At 37.1% G+C, this 18,929-nt stretch overlaps 1 non-coding gene and 1 pseudogene across 1 annotated transcript; one reads left to right on the forward strand and one right to left on the reverse strand.

Annotated features, from left to right (window-relative positions):
• Nucleotides 1-1,183: 1,183 nt before the first annotated feature.
• Nucleotides 1,184-5,252, reverse strand: LOC119511433 (annotated as a pseudogene).
• An 8,041-nt stretch (nt 5,253-13,293) lies between these two features.
• On the forward strand, nt 13,294-13,397 carry LOC119511938. Its single transcript, XR_005212279.1, has one exon. It is a non-coding gene; the product is annotated as a U6 spliceosomal RNA (small nuclear RNA).
• Nucleotides 13,398-18,929: the final 5,532 nt, after the last annotated feature.

The following is an 18,929-nucleotide window of genomic DNA, read 5'->3' on the forward strand; positions in this document are numbered from 1 at the left end:
TGGTGGTGGAGGTGGTGAGAGGATTTGGGAGAGTCCACAAGTTATTCTGGCCAACTGGATACAAGTATGATGGGGCAGGAGTCAAAGGTCACTTGGGAATGGCCATGAACTGCCATAAGGAAGGCCACTGAGGGAGCAGGTTTTGGTGGGGATGGGGAGTATAGGGAGACAAGAGGTTACAGATTGGGCATAAGGAGTTTGAGAATCTTCAATTTTCAGTTTGGGGGAGGAGGAGGGAATCTATTAGGCAGGTTTATATTTGACAATGGAATTTCATAGAGAGAGGGCAGGGTGGGAGGTACAAATGTGAATCAGTCACAAAGTGGATGAGACAAACAAGAAAAGGTTGGCAGTCTGAGAACAAGGCCAAGCACTGCATCCTGCTATACTTTGGAGTTAAGAGTTCAGAGAAGAGGGTGAAGCAGCCAATGGTGCTGGCTTTTGGAGCAGTTTGGCACCTACTAAAGAACATCCCTTCACACCATGGCCCATAGTTCTTCTTTATTTCCTTCTCCTTCTCTCTCCTCATTATTTCCTTTCAAATGACACCTACTATATACCAGACATTAACTCATGGTTTTATAGGAAAGAATTACATAAATTGTATACTTATAAAAGAATGTGGACATGAGTTGATAAATGCATAGTAACTTGGTTTCCAGTTGTTAACCATTATACAAAATTATAGTACAGGCAACTGTTTGTAAATTAGGACTAAAGAGTTTAGAACCTAAGCCTGTCATTAATCTTTCTCTCCTATATTTAATCTGTTGCAATTATTATCAGGAGACCAATTTAACTAAACTTAGACTTTGTTTAAGAAAAAAATTATAAAGCATGAATCCAAACTATCAGTGCACACTCTTCTTGAAAACCCAAACTTCTGAATTTATGTCACTTTATTAATGATCCATTATTGATGTTTTGGGAGAAAGTAAACTAGGAGACTAAAGAAGGACTAGCTTTGTTTGCTGTTATTTGAATATGCATGTTATGTTGACTTATCCTTAAAGCTAAAGTTAGTACAGAAAAAAATCACATAACACCAAGTGTACATTTCCTCCTCTGCAAATGTTACTTGTTAAAATTAATATCATCTTCTATAGAGAGGGGAAAGTGGACATACTTTAAAAACTTTCTGGTAAGCATGTCACTGCACTGCATCCAGATTAGGTAGCATCATTCAAATGGCATATGCTGGAGTGAATTCCTTGTAAACAAGGCCTATGTCATGTTGCTCAAGTACCTCAACCCAAAATTTCCTTATCACCTGAAGAACTTCCTTATATATTTCATGGTCCTCCTCCATCAAAGTCCTTATCTGGTTGTTAGTGATGTGCTATTGATTCTTCCTCAGCCATGGTGCAGGCCATCACTCCCTCCTTTCAATGCAAGCTCCCAAGGCAAAACCCATCATATTCCTAAAGGGCATCAGAATTGTCATCTTAACCCTGAATGCAACCATGAACTCATTGTACTTTTTCAAATGGTCCTTTTCTTGATCCTACATTTTCTAAATAATCAGGCAGATGCTTGTCCAGCATAACACAGCCATCTGCCTTATGTAGGATGCAGTTCACTCCATACTCACCTGAGTAATCCATCCAGATTATTTGATAGATGGCAGCTTAGATGATATGGTCTAAGGTCACTCCTGAAATGCAAAACCTGATGCTGATTCTCCTTCCATAAGCTGAGAGTGGCCCTGGGGTTCCTGTGCATTGCTGCCACTGTGAGTGAGACTTTGCTGGTCAGGCATAGCCCATTATCCCAACAACAAAGCAGCTGCTGTGCTGAGACAACCAGGCCAAATGTGCCTGTGGCACAGACTAAATATGTCTTTTTTTTTCTGGGTTATGCCACTCAACATGACATCTTCAGGGTACAAGGGCTGAGGGTGCAGAGGAAAGGGATTTATTGCTTAATGGGTGGTGAGTTTCTGTCTGAGGTCATGAAAAACTGAGGAAAATAGTTAGTGGTGATGGTAGCACAATAATATTGTGAATATGATTAATACTACCAAAATTTACACTTAAAAATAGTTAAAATGGGAAATTTGAGTTGTGTATATGTTACCACAATGTTTTTTTTAAGTGCAAAATTAAAAATATGACTATACAGACCATTTTATAAGCTACTCAGGCTAAGGGTCATGAAGTATCCACAAAATGTTATTGAATATGTTCTAAAATACTGTCTGAGGTAATTGATTTATGCCTTAGAATAATGAAATATGGGTGGAAAGAGATATGACTAGTCACTTTCAGTATAACCATCTACCTGAAAATCATTCTGGAAATTTTCCAAGTTAGTATTTCAATGTTGCTATTTCTGCACCTTTGAAATCACCAGAGTGAAAAATGATCTTGGTTTGCCTGGGTTCTGGGCATCTGTGAACCAACACTGGGAACATCCAAAAGAATCTGAGACAATTTGGTTTATCAGCAGAGAATAGTTGTTGAGTGGATGTTGTGTTGACTGCAAGTTGCTGAGGGGGTCATTCTCAGTTGCGGTCCTTGGGAGCTTATAATTTATCTCATGCATTCTTTCTTCACTGCTGCAAAATTGACATTTGGGGTGAGATAATTCTTTGTGTGGTGTACTGTCTTGTGTGTTTTAGGATGATTATCAGCATCCCCATCTACTACTCACTTGATGTCAAGAGCTACCCACTCTTCCCAATTGTGACAACCAGAAATATCTCTTGACATTGCTAACTCACTACATATGGATTAATAACCACTGAATTAGTGAAGTAAAATGTAAGCACATGGAAAAATGAGCATACAAAGGGTAAAAATGACTGGATTTCCCAACATACAGAAAGCTGACTTTAAGGTATTGTTTCTAAAGAAAATATTCACTAAAGAGTTCAGACTTGAGGATGGATTTGAAGAGGGAGAATAGAAGGGAATGACGTAAAAGGATAATGCAACATCCAGGGCTTAATGTCTGGGGAGAGTCACAGCCACATAATGAAACAAATATAGTTAAATGTCAACAAGTTTATAATCTCTGTGATGGATGTTTAGGTGTTCACCAGGAAATCTCAACTTTTCTGTATGTTTGAAATTTTTCATAACAAACCTTGGAAATACATTAAATAAAAATGAAATATTAAAAACTACAGGTAAAGCAGAGCCAAGTAAGTGTATCTTCCCTCAAGGATTCTAAAATCTAATTACTTAAGAGGGTAAAATAAGTGCACAAATAATAACTATTCTCTTTGATTGCAGGATAAAAATATTTTAGGATGAAAGTTTCCACCACTGTGCCTTACTATCTAGGTGTTATACTTCTAAAGCTTTGACCCGTCTTATCTAATTTGGTCTTCACAACAGTCCTATAAAGTGAGCAAGGAAAATTCTGTATTTTACAGGTGAAGAAATGGATTCAAATGGGTGAAAATTACATAATATGTGACACGTCTATCAGGGAGTCAAAGTTGGAACTTGAATTCATATCCCCCTGCTGGCTTCAGTTTTCTTTTCACTCCCACTTCCCATAAGCCAGATGCTGTTGCAGACCTTTCCAGGTAGAAAGAAGGGCATGGTTGAAAGAGATTTGTACTTCTGTGACCTGGCATTGGACATCTGGATATGTCAAATCCCTGGGTGCTAACTGCTTCTCTTATTCCCCCTGTAGGGCCCCTGTGGGCATCTTCTGATCCCCAAGAACATTCTTGAGGTTGGTCCCTTAAAAACATGTCCTAAGCCTCTGGGATTGGCAGGTTCCTGTCACTCATCACAGAGCTCCTTTCAGTGGGATTCCTTTCAATATGGCCTGGTTCTTCCTCCCTTTTGTGGATCTGTACCTGATTCCCTAATAACATGCACCCTTGTGGCAATGACACTGAAATCCTCTTTATTCTACTATTAGGCAAGGGCATCAGTATCTCCTTCAGTCTTCTCTTTGTGAAAATAAACACCAGGATTTATGTTATCCAGTCTCCTGGGCTGGGAACAGATGGATGCTCCCTGGGTTATCCTCTATAATCATTTCTTAGTTTGCTGGACATGAGTGGTAAGTACATTAAGTTACACTGACAATGTGTTTTCAAAGGAATCATATCCGTCTTATCCAAATGCTGTAAAAACTGTGATTCACTCTCAGAAACCACATCTAGTATAAGTGCTCAGCACTTCACTTTAGAATTTGAGATGCACAACTCCTACCATGTTCTCTTTGGCCTTTGTGGCCTCAGTCAAGACCAAGTCAGGAAGAGGCCCACTTCAAATTCTGTTACCTCTGTTTCCCCATAATTGGTAGGGCTCTATAGTTAAATGAAAGAATAGATGAAGGAATGAACAGTGATGGAATATGCACAGGAGATAACTTTACATTTCCACTTCCCATTAACTTGTGTCTCTAAAATTCCACTCGAACATTTTCTTAACTCCTTTTACTTTGGAAAATTATACCCCTTTGGGATTTCCAGGACTCTTCTTTTAAACTTATACTTAACATCTACACAGGAATATAATGTCTTGTATGCACATAGCTTGTATGGTAGAAACTATAAATGTGAATCCTTTTAACTTAAAAAGCATGTCTTCTCCCCACCACACTCTGAGTGCTGTGATTAATACACAAATGTTCTACAACCCCCTCATCACATGACATGCTTGTTTACTTAGTGCCTGGGTTATAAAAATAGCTGACTAAATATAGATTGTGAGAAAGAATGAAAGAAGGCAGTTTCACACAAATTGCCCATAATGAAAGAAAGAGAAATAGGGAAATGTTTAAATACGTGTGGAAGACAAAGAGGGGCATGCATTCCATATTCTGAGATTAGAATCCATATGTGGATATATGTGATATTTAGTAAAAATTACAGCATAGATTAAATAAAACACTAAAAAGAAATTAGAATGTCTCATATATATTAAGGGTACATAAAAATTCTACAGTCTACATGTTATGCCTTTGCCTCTTTTTGTTCTTGTGATCCTTCATAGTAGATGAGGTTTCTCCCTCTCTCATTTTGTCTTGTGTAGCATCCATTCCTTTGCATTTAATTTTGGATTTTAATCTCTTTTTTGATAATTCAGTGGGCACACTATGGTCCTATTTCTTTTCCCCTTCCTACAAGAAAAGGACTTTCCAGGCCACAGTTTAAAAATACTTAACAAGCCATGACAATATATGCTCATACTTTTTTATATGATTTATTTCAATGTCATACTCACTACTCACACTTATGTCACTGTACACTTAGTTCTTCAGTACAATGCTCTGTTTACCTGCATGATACCAAAAGTGTGTATTAATATACTTGCTTTTATGTAGAAAACAAAATTGAGTAAAATGATAATTTATGAAATGCAAACAATGGCAAGGAGAAATAAATCAGGTTAAACATAGTTTTTCTTTTTTTCAAAACAGCGGTCTTAGACAAAATGGAACAAATGTAAAGACATGGTGGATATTAATTGAAAAACATTAGCATACATTAAAAATAAAATTGGAATAGACTGGAAAATAAAATAATGTACAAACACACTAACAAAAACCCAGGAGGAAGTGGTGTCAGAAGTTATCACAGCATCCCATATAAAGATATATGAATTCAAATATGCTTATAAAAAGGATAAATTCACTAGTAGCCAAGAGGTTAAAAAATACCTTCAAATGACACTAAAATGTGGTGCAGCTTACAGAAATAGATCTAACAACAAAAGGCATGAGGTACTAGAAGAAAATAAAAATAGTTTTGCTGATATGTTGTTAACTCAAAGGAATCAGAAATTTCTACTTTCTAAGCTTGAAAAGTGAACTGTTTTGGAAGAAGCAAGAGATGTAACACTTATATATTTAACCACCCAAAATTTATAACTTCAAAAATGTCTACCCACATACATCTATACAGTCATAAAAAAACTAATTGGCAATCAGAAAAGTTTGTGAAGTATGTAGTGCTTTGTTTGAAAGAATGCCACCAAGCACAAGGAAAAATAAAACACTCAGGTCTGACTATAAAAAAAGCAAAGACTTAAACAAACAAGTTACAATGAAGAAAATAAATGACTAATAAACCCACATATATTTAATTCCACCAACAAAAATTAATTGTAAATTTTTTAGTGTACATTTTCCTTCATATTAAATAAAATTTATTTCATTCATATGAATTCCCTACTGTACATGAACTGCTATGGCAAAGTCATATAGAACTCACTGGACTGGAACTTTCCCATGAATGCAAGAACATGCTCAAATATTCCATATCTTAAAAATAAAATAAAATGCTCTCCCCTCACTGCACATCCCTCTGCTGCTAATACCCAGTTTTTCATAATCCCTGTTCCAGTTTGCAAATGCTGTCTTTTTGCAAAACACAAGAAATGGATTGGCTTTGATAAAGGGGGTTTATTTGGTTACAAAGTTACAGTCTTAATGCCATAAAGTGACAAACTGACAGATCAACAATTGGGTACCTTCACTGGAGGATGGCAATAGGCATCCGGAAAACTTCTGTTAGCTGGGAAGGCACGTGGCTGGCATCTGTCCCAGAGTTCTGGTTTCAAAATGGCTTCCTCCTAGGATGTTCCTCCCTAGGCTTCAGCTCCTCAAAAGTGTCACTCATAGTTGCTCTTGGGGCATTTGTCCTCTCTTAGCTTCTGTGGATCAAAATTCTGCTTTCAACAGCCATCTCCAAAATGTCTGTAAGCTGCAGCTCCTCTCTCAGCTCCTGTGCATTCTTTGAAGTGCCCCTCTTGGCAATAGCAAGCACTCTCCTTCTGCTTGAGACTATATAGTTCTCTAGTAAACTAATCAAGACCCACACTGAATGGGAGTGGCCACAGCTCCATGGAAATTATACAATCAGCATTATCCCCCACAGTTGGGTGGGGCACATCTCCATGGAAACCTAATCCAAATGTTCCAACTTAATCAACACTAATATATCTGTCCCCACAAGATTGCATCAAAGAACATGGTGTTTTCTGGGGGACATAATGTATACCAACTGGTGCAATCCCCTTAATTACAAAGCTGCTTGGACAGATGTTCTGCTTTTCCTGGAACAATTAATCCCTCCTATTTTCTTTTCTAATTAGGCTTGTCAACAATGACTTGGCAACAATGACTTCTGCATTGCTGAGTTAAAAGGACTTCTGTTTAACATCATAAACAAACATATTCACTAATTAAGCAAGCAGGAAACAATCACAGTGATATCTCAGCTATGGGCTAGGTGGGACTGGCTCTCAGATGACCTCAGGTAAAGGCTCTCAACTTACATTCATGCTGACAATTTCCTGCAAAATCCAGTGACCTCTTACAAGCACCTGAACAGGATCCCTAAGAGGCAGATTTCTGTGTGAAAGTTCAAATTCCTCCCTGAGTGGTTGATGAAGCTGGGCCCCCAGAGAAGATAGCAGAAAGAAGCCAGGTATCAGTCCTCAAGCCAGACAGGGGAACCAAAAGAAAAAATCTTCTCCCCTCTAGCCCAATGTTTCAAAAGGATCAGCAGCAGAGGAAATATTTACAGCTTCCTCTAGTTGCTCATTTCCCTCATTATGCTACTACCCCTGCACCATCATTTCTTTGTGGGGCACTGGTCTAGACAGAAAGAATTTTTTTCCTGCAGATTCTCTGTTCCCAAAAGACCAGTTATAAATTAGGTTAACACAGTGGGACCCACCTTGACTACATTGCTTGAGTCTCCTAAACACAGATATATGGTCAGTATACAGTCCCTGTTTTCATCTCTATAACTTCCAGGAAATGTCTCTTCCACTCTTCAACAAATTGGAAAACTTTGTTCATTTAATATAAATTGATGAGTGCTATACTCCATTGTTTGAAAATACTTTGCTAAAAATTTAATATTATAACTCTTGTAATACCAATTAAGACCTGTCATTTAGTCATTTATAAAAGGTTTCTTAAATATAAGAAATATATTTGGATCATTTTACACACCAATTCCTAAGTTTCACACCTTATAGGAATTGTATCATTTAATTTCCCCATATCCTTCAATTATATTCAATATAGGTTAATACTCTAATGATGTTTTATTCAGTTACAGAAAAGATAAATTTAATTGTTAAAATATTTTAAACATTTGATTGTACTAAGATAACTACAATTAAAAGTTTCCCATTAAGACTGGCGGTTTGATGTGCTGAGCCCTGGAGCAAGGGACTTGCCCTTATGAAGCTCATTACCACAAAGGAGAGTCTAAAAGTGTATGTAATGGTGCCTAAGAGTCTCCCCCTGAGTAACTCTTTGTTGCTCAGATGTGGCCCTCTCTCTCTCTAACTGAGCCATCTCGACAGGTGAACTCACTGCCCTCCCCCGTACGTGGGACCCGACTCCCAGGGGTGTAAATCTCCCTGGCAACGCACAGTATGACTCCCGGGGATGAATGTGGACCTGGCATCGTGGGACTGAGAGTATCTTCTTGACCAAAAGGGGAATACAAAATGAGATGAAATAGTTTCAGTGGCTGAGAGATTCCAAATGGAGTCGAGAGGTCACTCTGGTGGACATTCTTATGCACTATATAGATAACACCTCTTAGGCTTTAATGTATTGGAATAGCTAGAAGTAAATACCTGAAACTACCAAACTCCAACCCAGCAGTCTGGACTCCTGAAGACAATTATATAATAATGTAGATTACAAGGGGTGACAGTGTGATTGTGAAGACCTTGTGGATCACACCCCCTTTATCTAGTGTATGGATGAGTGGAGGAATGGGGATAAAAACTAAAGGACAAATGGGGTGGGATGAGGGGATGATTTGGGTGTTCTTTTTTCACTTTTATTTTTTATTCTTGTTCTGGTTCTTTCTGATGTAAGGAAAATGTTCAGAGATAGATTGTGGTGATGAACGCATAACTATGTTATCATACTGTGGACAGTGGATTGCATATCATGGATGATTGTATGGTGTGTGAATGTATTTCAATAAAACTGAATTTAATGAAAAAAAAGTTTCCCATTAAAAATGCTTTCAAGTGCTGAATTTCCTAGTAATAATTAGATTCAAAATATTGTGTTTCCATCACCAATACACCTTACTAACATTTTTAATTAACTTGAAAAGAAATGCCACACTAATTATGAAATAAATTCCCATTCACCTTGCTTCCTGGACTTTGGTAACCTGTAATCTATTATATTCCTCTGTAAACTTTCTTTCTCTATGTATTTCCTATCAGTGAGAAGTTACAGTATTTGTCTTTTTGTATCTGACTTATTTCTCCCAACATGATGTTTTTAATGCTCTTTCATGTTATAGTTTGTACAAGAACTTCATTTCTTTTTGCAACTGAATAATATTCAATTGTCTTTACAAACATTTCTTCATTCTTCTGTTAATAGATGCTTGTGATCCTTCTGCCTTTTGACTATTGTGGACAATCCTACTATGACCATTGGCATATGTGTATTTGTACATGTCCCAGCATTCATTTTGTGAGGCATAAAATCAATTGCTGGGTAATATGGTAATTGTATTTTCATAGGAGTGAAATTGCTGGATTATATTGTGTTTTTACCTTCAAGTTTGACATGAAATGTCCATGGTAATTCTATATGAAACTAACTTTCACAAAGGCAGCACCCCTTTTCAATCCCACATCAATAGATAGGATTACAATGTGTTCACACTTGTCAACATTCGTTATTTTCTGTTTTTTTCCATAAAAGCCCTTCTATTAGTATGTAGTGATATTGTATTGTGATTTATATTTACATTTCACTGATGACCAATGTAGTTGAACATCTTTTCATGTGATTACTTACCATTTATGTACCTTTGAACAAATGACTATTCAATTGTTTTACAATTTGAAGTTGTTTTTTATTTTTTGTTACACCTGTCCTTTATATATGCTTTAAAAACAGTTTTATTCACATCCTAAGTGTACAATCAATGGCTATTGGTATAATTATAGATTTGTGCTTTCACCACAGGAGTCAATATGAGAACATTCTCATTTCTTCTGAAGAAGAAATCCCACACCCTTTATATCCCCCTATTATTGACATTCAATTTTGGTAAAGTGCCTTTGCTACAATTAATGAAAAATATTACTGTGTTACTGTTAACCATAGACCTTAGTTTATATTCATTGGAATTTTATCCCATGTAGCACCCTATTATTAACATCTTGTAATAGTGACATATGTTTGTTCTAATTCATGTAAGAACTCTCATATTTATACAATTAACTACCATCATTGTCAACTTTGGGTTTTGCTAAGTTATACAGTCGCAGTTTTCATCCTCTAGCTTTCCTTCTGGTGACATATATGACTCCAGACTTCTTCTTTCAACCATATTCACACTCATCTTTGTTACTCACACTTACAGTATTGTGTTATTATCACACAGTATTGTGCTATTCGTTTCTGAAACATTACAATGAACTTTATTAAATATTCTGAACTCCTTAATCAACACTTGCCCAATTTCTGCCCGCTTTCTATGTCCTGGTAACCTATATTCTCAAATTTAATTCTCAGTTTGCTCAGTATAATTAGTTAATATTGATGAGATCATATAATATTTTTCCTTTTGTTTCTGCCCTATTTCAATCAATAATATCCTCAAGTTTCATTTACCTCATTGCATGCCTCATGAGTTCATTCTTTAGAAAGTGTTCTTGACTAACCAGAAAGGTGGTTATGCATTTTTCTGGTTTTGGGAAGGGAAGTGTGAAAAGAAGCAATTTCCCCCTTGGGTTTTTCTCTAGATTTAGAAAGAACAACCAGAGCAGGCTCCTCAGATCCTAGCTCATCAATGCAGGGATTGAGGATGGGATGCTTTTGCAGCCTAGACTCTGTTCTGTGCATTTTGTCTAAACACATGGTAGGTTCTCAGGTAAGTAATGCCCTTTGGGATTGATGTAAACTGTTGAATTCTTTTCTGAGTCTCAAAAACACATTTAAAATCATTGTGACATTATTAGACATTCAGCAATTAGCTCAGCTGAGGCAAGTGAGAGGTGGCAGGCAGTTAGTTAATTTCAGTTCCAAGTACAATTTCATCAGCTAGGTGAAGAATCCCTTGTACACTCCCACTAACCAGGCTGAAGAACTGTTAGTGAGACTTCTCTCTAAAGGCCCTGGCAGTGAAAAATACCCCCAAGGGAAGTCTTTTCTTAGGATGAGAACACACACAAACCCTTTTCTTTTTAATTAGGTTAACTGAAATGTAGATGTTAAACGCTGAGATTACCCTTTGGAAAACCAGTGGAATTGGGTTCAGCTGACTGTGGGCTCTAACCCTCCCAGCACACCAGAGCACAGTTCCCAGTCATCCTCTACTTCTCAGTAACCAGATATTAGAGGTTATCATCCTATTTCTTACAAATGGAGTTTGCTAGGCACAATCCTAGTAATCACCCATAACACTTCTTTTAAAAGTAAAATGTTTTAAAGTTCACAGAAATGTTGCTATATTAGGTTACTTTCTTGGGGTAGAGTAGGAACATGTTGTAAGTAAAGTAGTTATCTTAGGTTAGTTGTCTTTTTCTTACTCCCTTGTTATGGTCTCTTTGAAATGTTCTTTTATTGTATGTTATTTTTTAATTTTTTTTTTATTTTTTTTTATTTTTCATACAGTTGATTTAGGAAAAAAAAAGTTAAAAAAATAAAAAATAAACAAGGAAGAAAATATGCAGAGCCCCCTTGAGGAGCCTGTGGAGAATGCAGGGGTATTCGCCTACCCCACCTCCATGGTTGCTAACATGACCACAGACAGAGGGGACTGGTGGTTTGATGGGTTGAGCCCTCTACCATAAGTTTTACCCTTGGGAAGACGGTTGCTGCAAAGGAGAGGCTAGGCCTCCCTGTATTTGTGCCTAAGAGTCTCCTCCTGAATGCCTCTTTGTTGCTCAGATGTGGCCCTCTCTCTCTGGCTAAGCCAACTTGAAAGGTGAAATCGCTGCCCTCCCCCCTACGTGGGATCAGACACCCAGGGAAGTGAATCTCCCTGGCAACGTGGAATGTGACTCCCGGGGAGGAATGTAGACCCGGCATCGTGGGACGGAGAACATCTTCTTGACCAAAAGGGGGATGTGAAAGGAAATGAAATAAGCTTCAGTGGCAGAGAGATTCCAAAAGGAACTGAGAGGTCACTCTGGTGGGCACCCTTATGCACAATATAGACAACCCTTTTTAGGTTCTAATGAATTGGGGCAGCTGGTGATAAATACCTGAAACTATCAAACTACAGCCCAGAACCCATGAATCTTGAAGACAATTGTATAAAAATGTGGCTTATGAGGGGGGACAGTGGGATTGGGGGGGCCATGGGGATCACACTCCCCTTTGTCTAGTTTGTGGATGGATGAGTGGAAAGGCGGGGGAAGGAAACAAACAAACAAATAGACAAGGGTGCCCAGTGTTCTTTTTTAATTTAGTTGCTCTTTTTCACTTTTATTATTATTCTGGTTATTTGTGTGTGTGTGGTAATGAGGGTGTTGGGGATTGATTTTGGTGATGAATGTACAACTATGTAATGGTACTGTGAACAATCAAATGTACAATTTGTTTTTTATGACTGTGTGGTATGTGAATATATCTCAATAAAATGAATATTAAAAAAAGAAACTTAAACCAAAAAAAAAAAGATACTAGGAATGAGGAAACGTATATATATACTAGAATAAAAAACTTTTTGAAACATAGGACTGAACAATACAAACAGTGGACCCTAGTGTAAAGTGTGGGGTATAGTTAATACAATCATATAAAATATTATTTCATCAATTGTAGCAAAGGTACCACACTAATACAACATGTTAATAATAGGAAAAACTCTTGGGGGTGTGTTTGTGTGGGATATGAGAACTCTATTTTCTGCAAGATTTTTTTCTGTAAGCCTGCAGCTTCTTTAATTAAAAGTAAAATGATACTGAAAAAAAAGTAAAATGTTTTAATTTACCTTTAAAGGATAGTATAGAGTAAAATGTCAAATGACCAAACATTAAAATAGCCCCAAATTTAAGTACTGTTGGTTATTGGATTCTTAATATCTATTTCCTGAATAAGTATAATGAAGAAGAAGTGTTCTGATTTTAAGATGTGATTATTCTGATCATAATTGCCTTCATTTTCTTTCAATTAAATAATACTTTATGCCATGACTTAAATTAACCTCTTTATTTTGAACACATGGCTTCTTTTTTTTGCTACTTTCTCCATCATGTAAAATTTGTGAAGGCACAATCCTAACTTTCTCTAGAAAAGGATGGTATGCAGATATTCACTATTTGTGTCTGAAGGGCATCTTAAATCCAGAATGAATCAAACTGTAACTGACAGGTGCTCACATCAGCAACACATATAATAAAATTGGAAAAATATGAAGATTAGTATGGTCCCTGAGCAGAGTTGACAAAAAAATTCCTGAGGCATTCCATATTTTATGGGGAAGAAAAATGAAATGAAGCAAAGTTTCAGTGGTTGAGGGCTAGCAAATGGATTTGAGAGAACATTCTGGAGGTTATTCTTATGCATTATATAGATATGCCTTTTCAGTATTTAGTGTATTAGAATAGCTAGAAGAAAATACCTGATACTGTTGAACTGCAACCCTGTATCCTTGATCCTTGAAGACAACTGTATAACTACATAACTTACGTGGTGATACCATGTGATTGTGAAAACTTTGTCATTTAAACTCCCATTATCCACTGTATAGATAGATGAGTAGAAAAATGGGGACAAAAAGTAAATGAATAATAGGGAATGAAGAGGGATATGAGATGTTTTGGGTGTCCAGTTTTACTTTTATTTTTATTCTTATTTTTATTTTTGAAGTAATGAAAATTTTCAAAAATTGTGCTGATGAATGCACAACTATATTAAGATACTGTGCTCAATTGATTGTACACTTTGGATGATTGTATGTTACATGAGTATATCTCAATAAAATTGCATTAAAAGCTGTAACTGATAGAATAGTGAAATAACATTAATTCTAACTACAAGTGGACAAAACAGTAATTTACCCTGTATTTTTCATTAAAAAAGGCTGAGGGATTGCTTGTTCAACAAAGGAATCAATATAAACAAAATTGTAAGATGGCTATTTGAACTACCAAAGAGAATAAGTTAATTGAACTTATTTCAAAGGTGTTTATATATAACTGATACACTCAATACAAATCACTTTTAAACTCTATTCAATAATTCTAGCAGGACTGTTCTTTGGGAATATTTGTTTGCTTATTCAAGTTACAATATTTAATTGAAAACAATAAATGTTTTAAAAATCTGACAATTCAAACCTTCTATTAACTAACACTGATCTTCCTCATGAGACCTCTCCAACTAGTCTGAATTAATGAGGCTCAATATATTTAACTTTAACCATCATAAACTCAGGCTGAGAATTGAACAGCATCAACCAACTTCAGAGAAATTGACAATGATTGTGTTTTAAGAGAGGAGGATCTTATGCATTTTGATATGAAAATTGCCCAATCACACTTACTCTGCTTTATGCAGGTCCTAGGCTCTTGAACACAAATAGTGAAACTCTGAGATTCAAACATCAATTACACTAGCCCAGAAGTATTTCTGAAAATCCAGGAAAGAGCCTGCCAAAGGCTGATAGCCATGCTCCAGACCGAGAAGCATCATCCTAACTGGAGCCTTATTGAAAACTCCCATGGGGTGAACTTTTTTGAAGGTAGAGGCACCTACACAGGTCTGTGAGAAAGCCTGGGACATGTGCTCTGTCAAGTCACCAAGGAGGAAATGTTCTCTTCTACTCTGACTTCAAATGCTGTTTTTCTTGACTTGAAAAAGTAATCAACTGGAAGAGTAAATTAAGGAGGAAGCACCAAGATCCTCTGAGGCCTGAATGGGTCACTTTGAGGCAGTTCTGCCCACAAAGATGGGACTCCCCCCACCAGGCTGGGATTATAACAAGAAGAAAGATCACCAGAGAAAAATGAGAGAAAATTCATTTCTTTAGGTGCATATCCATAGGCAGTCAAATGTTTATAAACTAACAATAATAAAAAAGTTTAGAGACATGTATCACATTTGGCCTTCTGAGTTCACAAAATTCCTTGTTTCCAATCACCTTTAATCTATTTCTTGAGGATTTTAAAAATCTGAAATAAACTTTAAACTCAACCACTCCACTGAGGACAGTTGGAGTGTTCTCTCTAAAGTCTCCAAGCAGGTAAAAAAAAAAATTAAATATAATCTTGTGACTGCTTTGTGAAAAAAATTAAGGTTTTAAACTATGGAGAGGTAATCAGTCCTCTCAGAGTATACAGACAAGGAGACAAGGGCAAAGGATAGTTCAGGATATGCTTTTATTGACTTGAGTTTATAAATTGTATAGAAAATACAGTATTTACTCTTAGCAGTTTTCTAAACAAAAGAGCTTCCATATTTCCTAAAGAGTAGGTGTTCTTAAGGAGCTCTAAAGTCTTATAACCCTCAGTCCATACAAAATCAAAAGGGAAAAAATAAAATAACTTTTGACTACATGTAACTCTCAGGTTTTTAGAACCTTTAAAAGAAATGTTTCTTTAAATGGGTTATGGGAATTTGTAATGGAAGTAAAGTAAGCATTGAGATTCAATAAAAATTTAAAGACATGACTATTAAAATATGTTATTTGACTGAAACCAAGGTGAAGTAGGGCCTTTTATTAGCAAAAGTGATATTGTGCATGAGTTTTACAAAACAGTCATAGAAAATGAGTCACTTAATGAACATGAATGTGATTGAATCAAGAACAATATAAAAGTACTATCCCATTTCAAGGAAATAACTTCACATACTATTATTTTCATTTGCGATATTTTTCCACTGTATAAAAAAGGCAGATACCAAAGATGCCTGATACTTTCTTTGTAGGTGGAGGAGAAAATTAGCCATGTGTAATTTCTATACTCAGTATATTTACTATACCCAGATTTTCATATAGTAAATAGCATATTTCTTAGAAAACCAATGATTTTAAAGACTAAATATACTTTCCTCTTGTTGATCACAGCTAACCAGATTATGGGACAATTCTTGAGAAATCAGACCTCACCCAGTTATAAAAATAACAAAAAAGATTCTTGCTGCTGGCAGAAAAGTGCCAAACATCTTTATTGAAACTAGAAGAGCAGTGTTTTAAACTTTTCACTTATGCATAAAAAATCAGCTCTTTCAGATAAACCTAAAGGAGAAAATCTAAATTGCATTTGCAAAAAGTTTAAGAGATAGAAATAATTTTTTAGGGGAAAGAACAGAATGAAGAATAAAGAAAAAGAAAACAAAACTGAGGCTGAATGCTAAATATGTGACCTTGTCTGAGGCACTTTGATTAATTTGGGCCTTGGTTACCTAATGAGGATATTACTATCTGCCTTCCTTACATATGTGGTGTTGTGAAAATTAAATACAAATTATAAAAGGATTCAGTAACCAGCAAAGTGCTATAGAAGTGTTCTATCCACATTATTACTGTTTTATAAAGAATGTCAATTTTCCTAAAAAAGGGGGCCTTATCATAATTATTACTAAAGGGGAATTACTACTTTTCAGTATACACCTCAAATCTACAAGTCTATCTTTGGTTTACTGACATTTCCTGACTGATTTAGTAAATTAATTTTGAGATGGCCCCCAATGAGCCCACTGCCTTGTATTCACTTTCTTTTCCCTTTGACTATGGGCTGGACGTGGTGTCTTGCTTCTAAAGAATAGAATGAGGCAAAAGTGACAAAATGTAATTGAGTGACTAAGTCATAAATAGCAGTTTGGCATCACATTGCTTGCTGTATTGGAGAACTTATGTTGGGGAAGACTAGCATCACGTTTTGAGCAGCCCTATGGAGAGGTCACCAACCCACAACCAGAGAGAAACAGGCCTGCCAACAACCTCCTGAGTAAGCTTGGAAGCAGATCCTACAGATCCAGATGACAATTTGACTGCATTCTCACAAAAGACAATGAGCCAGAATAAGCCAATGAAGCTGCTCCCATATTCCTGTCCCCAGAAAAAGTGTGTGATAATAAATGTTTGTTGCTTTAAGTTCCTACATTTTTGGGTGATTTTTTATGCAGCAATAGAGCAATAGATTACTAATACAGAACATTTGATAGTATTTGCTTGCAATTAACTTTTAAGATCAGCCACTTCCATGGTTTTGAATTATCAAATGGCAAATGTCATTTTCTACTTGTCTGGGTTTTTGTTTTTTTTTTTTATTTTTACAATAACTTTATACACTGTCTGCTTAAACTGATCATGTTTTATTTACTACATAAAAACATACCTTGAGAGAGAGGTGGGGCAAGATGGCAGAGTGGTGAGGAGCAGAATTTCGTCTCTCCCCTGAGCAGCTGGCAATTACCCAAGAACTATATGAAACAGTGTTTTTGGGGTCTCCAGTAACCAGTCACACACTGGACACAAGTTTGGAATTGGAGGAAAAGCTGAGATCGCAGCAAACATTGTAAGTTTCCCAGACCAGGGGTCTGGTGCCCCTCCCCACCCAGACCTCACAGACTGTCTTGCGGCCGGCTCCCTGAAAGGGGGGAAAAAGAAAACAAAAAACAGCAGTCTTCTGAGGGCAAGAAGGGAGGCTCAACCCAGCCTCAACTGCAGAATTAATTAACAAATTAATTAACTAACTTTGGGAGCTGGGGTGCTAAAGAAGGGCTGGGCTCCGAGAAGTGGGGGCACGTAAAAGTGGGCACCCATTCCCAGACTCCAAAAAAGCCATTTTTTTCCCCTACATTTTGTCCCTTCTGGCTTCTCACTGATCCCTTATCCTTTTGCATTTCAATAGCCCCCAGCAGGGGTGGAACTGAAGCGGTTGGAGAGTAATTATCAGACAATAGCCCAAAGCATATCTTTAAATGCTCTATTCTGACACTGACAAGACTTCCAGGCTGGGGAAAACTTTTAAAAGATACCTTTTTTTTTTTTCTTTTTCTTGATTTCTTTTCTACTTTTTTTTTTAAATCTAAAAGTAATATATGTGGTTATTTTCTATCGGAAAGCTCAGGTTGAGGGACTAGGCTGAGCTTCGGGGGAGACAGAGTACCCACAGTGTCTTTGAGTTCCATATTCACTACTGAAGGCCTCCACCTCTGTCTTTAATTGGCAACTCCGGCTGACGAAGGAATCTACCTGGAGAGGCCCCAAAGAGGAGAGAGGAGAAGGGAATAGTGCCCCTGAGAGACAACTGGAGTTCTGCGGATTGGGAGAGTGGAGGGAGGTCCAGCTCAACTGGCAGTCCTCCTTCTGGGAATTCAGACCCCAGGGGCTGGAATTCAGATTCTGGCTTCAGTCAGCCACGCCCCTGACAGGATCAGAGTCACCAGGAGAACTAAAGGCTCCATACCTCCTTACACTGGTGGGGGAGCTGTGGGCTGGCCAGTGCCACCTGCTGGACAGGAGAGGAAAAGCACCAATTCTAAAGGCCTCATAGGAGGGTCTCATTCTCAGGAAAACTCCATACCCTCCCAATGAGACCTGGGCCTCACTCGACTGGGAAAATATGACTAGGGTCGACCATATCTGAGGAGACCCACTCACAAAAAGGTTACATAGAGGCAGAGCAAGAAACAGAAAAAACAAGAGGGGAAAAATTCCGATCAACTAAATAGAACCTAAGTTAGAGGTCTAGAATAAGTTGAACTGAATAACAGAGGCCAGAAAACAAAGCCAACCAACAAGAAAACCACTAAGTAAAAGACAGAAAACAAGCTCCAAAATAAACTAATCAAGAGAATCAGATGCCTAGACAACTTAAGATAACAAGCCATACCAGGAAACACGAAAACATGGACCAGCCAAAGGAACAAACTAACAGCTCAGCTGAGACACAGGAGTGGAGGCAACTAATGCTAAATAAATTTGATGAAATGAAGGAAGATATAGCAAAAGAGCTGAAGGATATAAAGAAGACACTGGCTGACCATAAAGAAGAATT

The sequence above is a fragment of the Choloepus didactylus genome, chromosome 16, assembly GCF_015220235.1.
Source record: "Choloepus didactylus isolate mChoDid1 chromosome 16, mChoDid1.pri, whole genome shotgun sequence".
NCBI classification, from domain to species: Eukaryota; Metazoa; Chordata; class Mammalia; order Pilosa; family Megalonychidae; genus Choloepus; species Choloepus didactylus.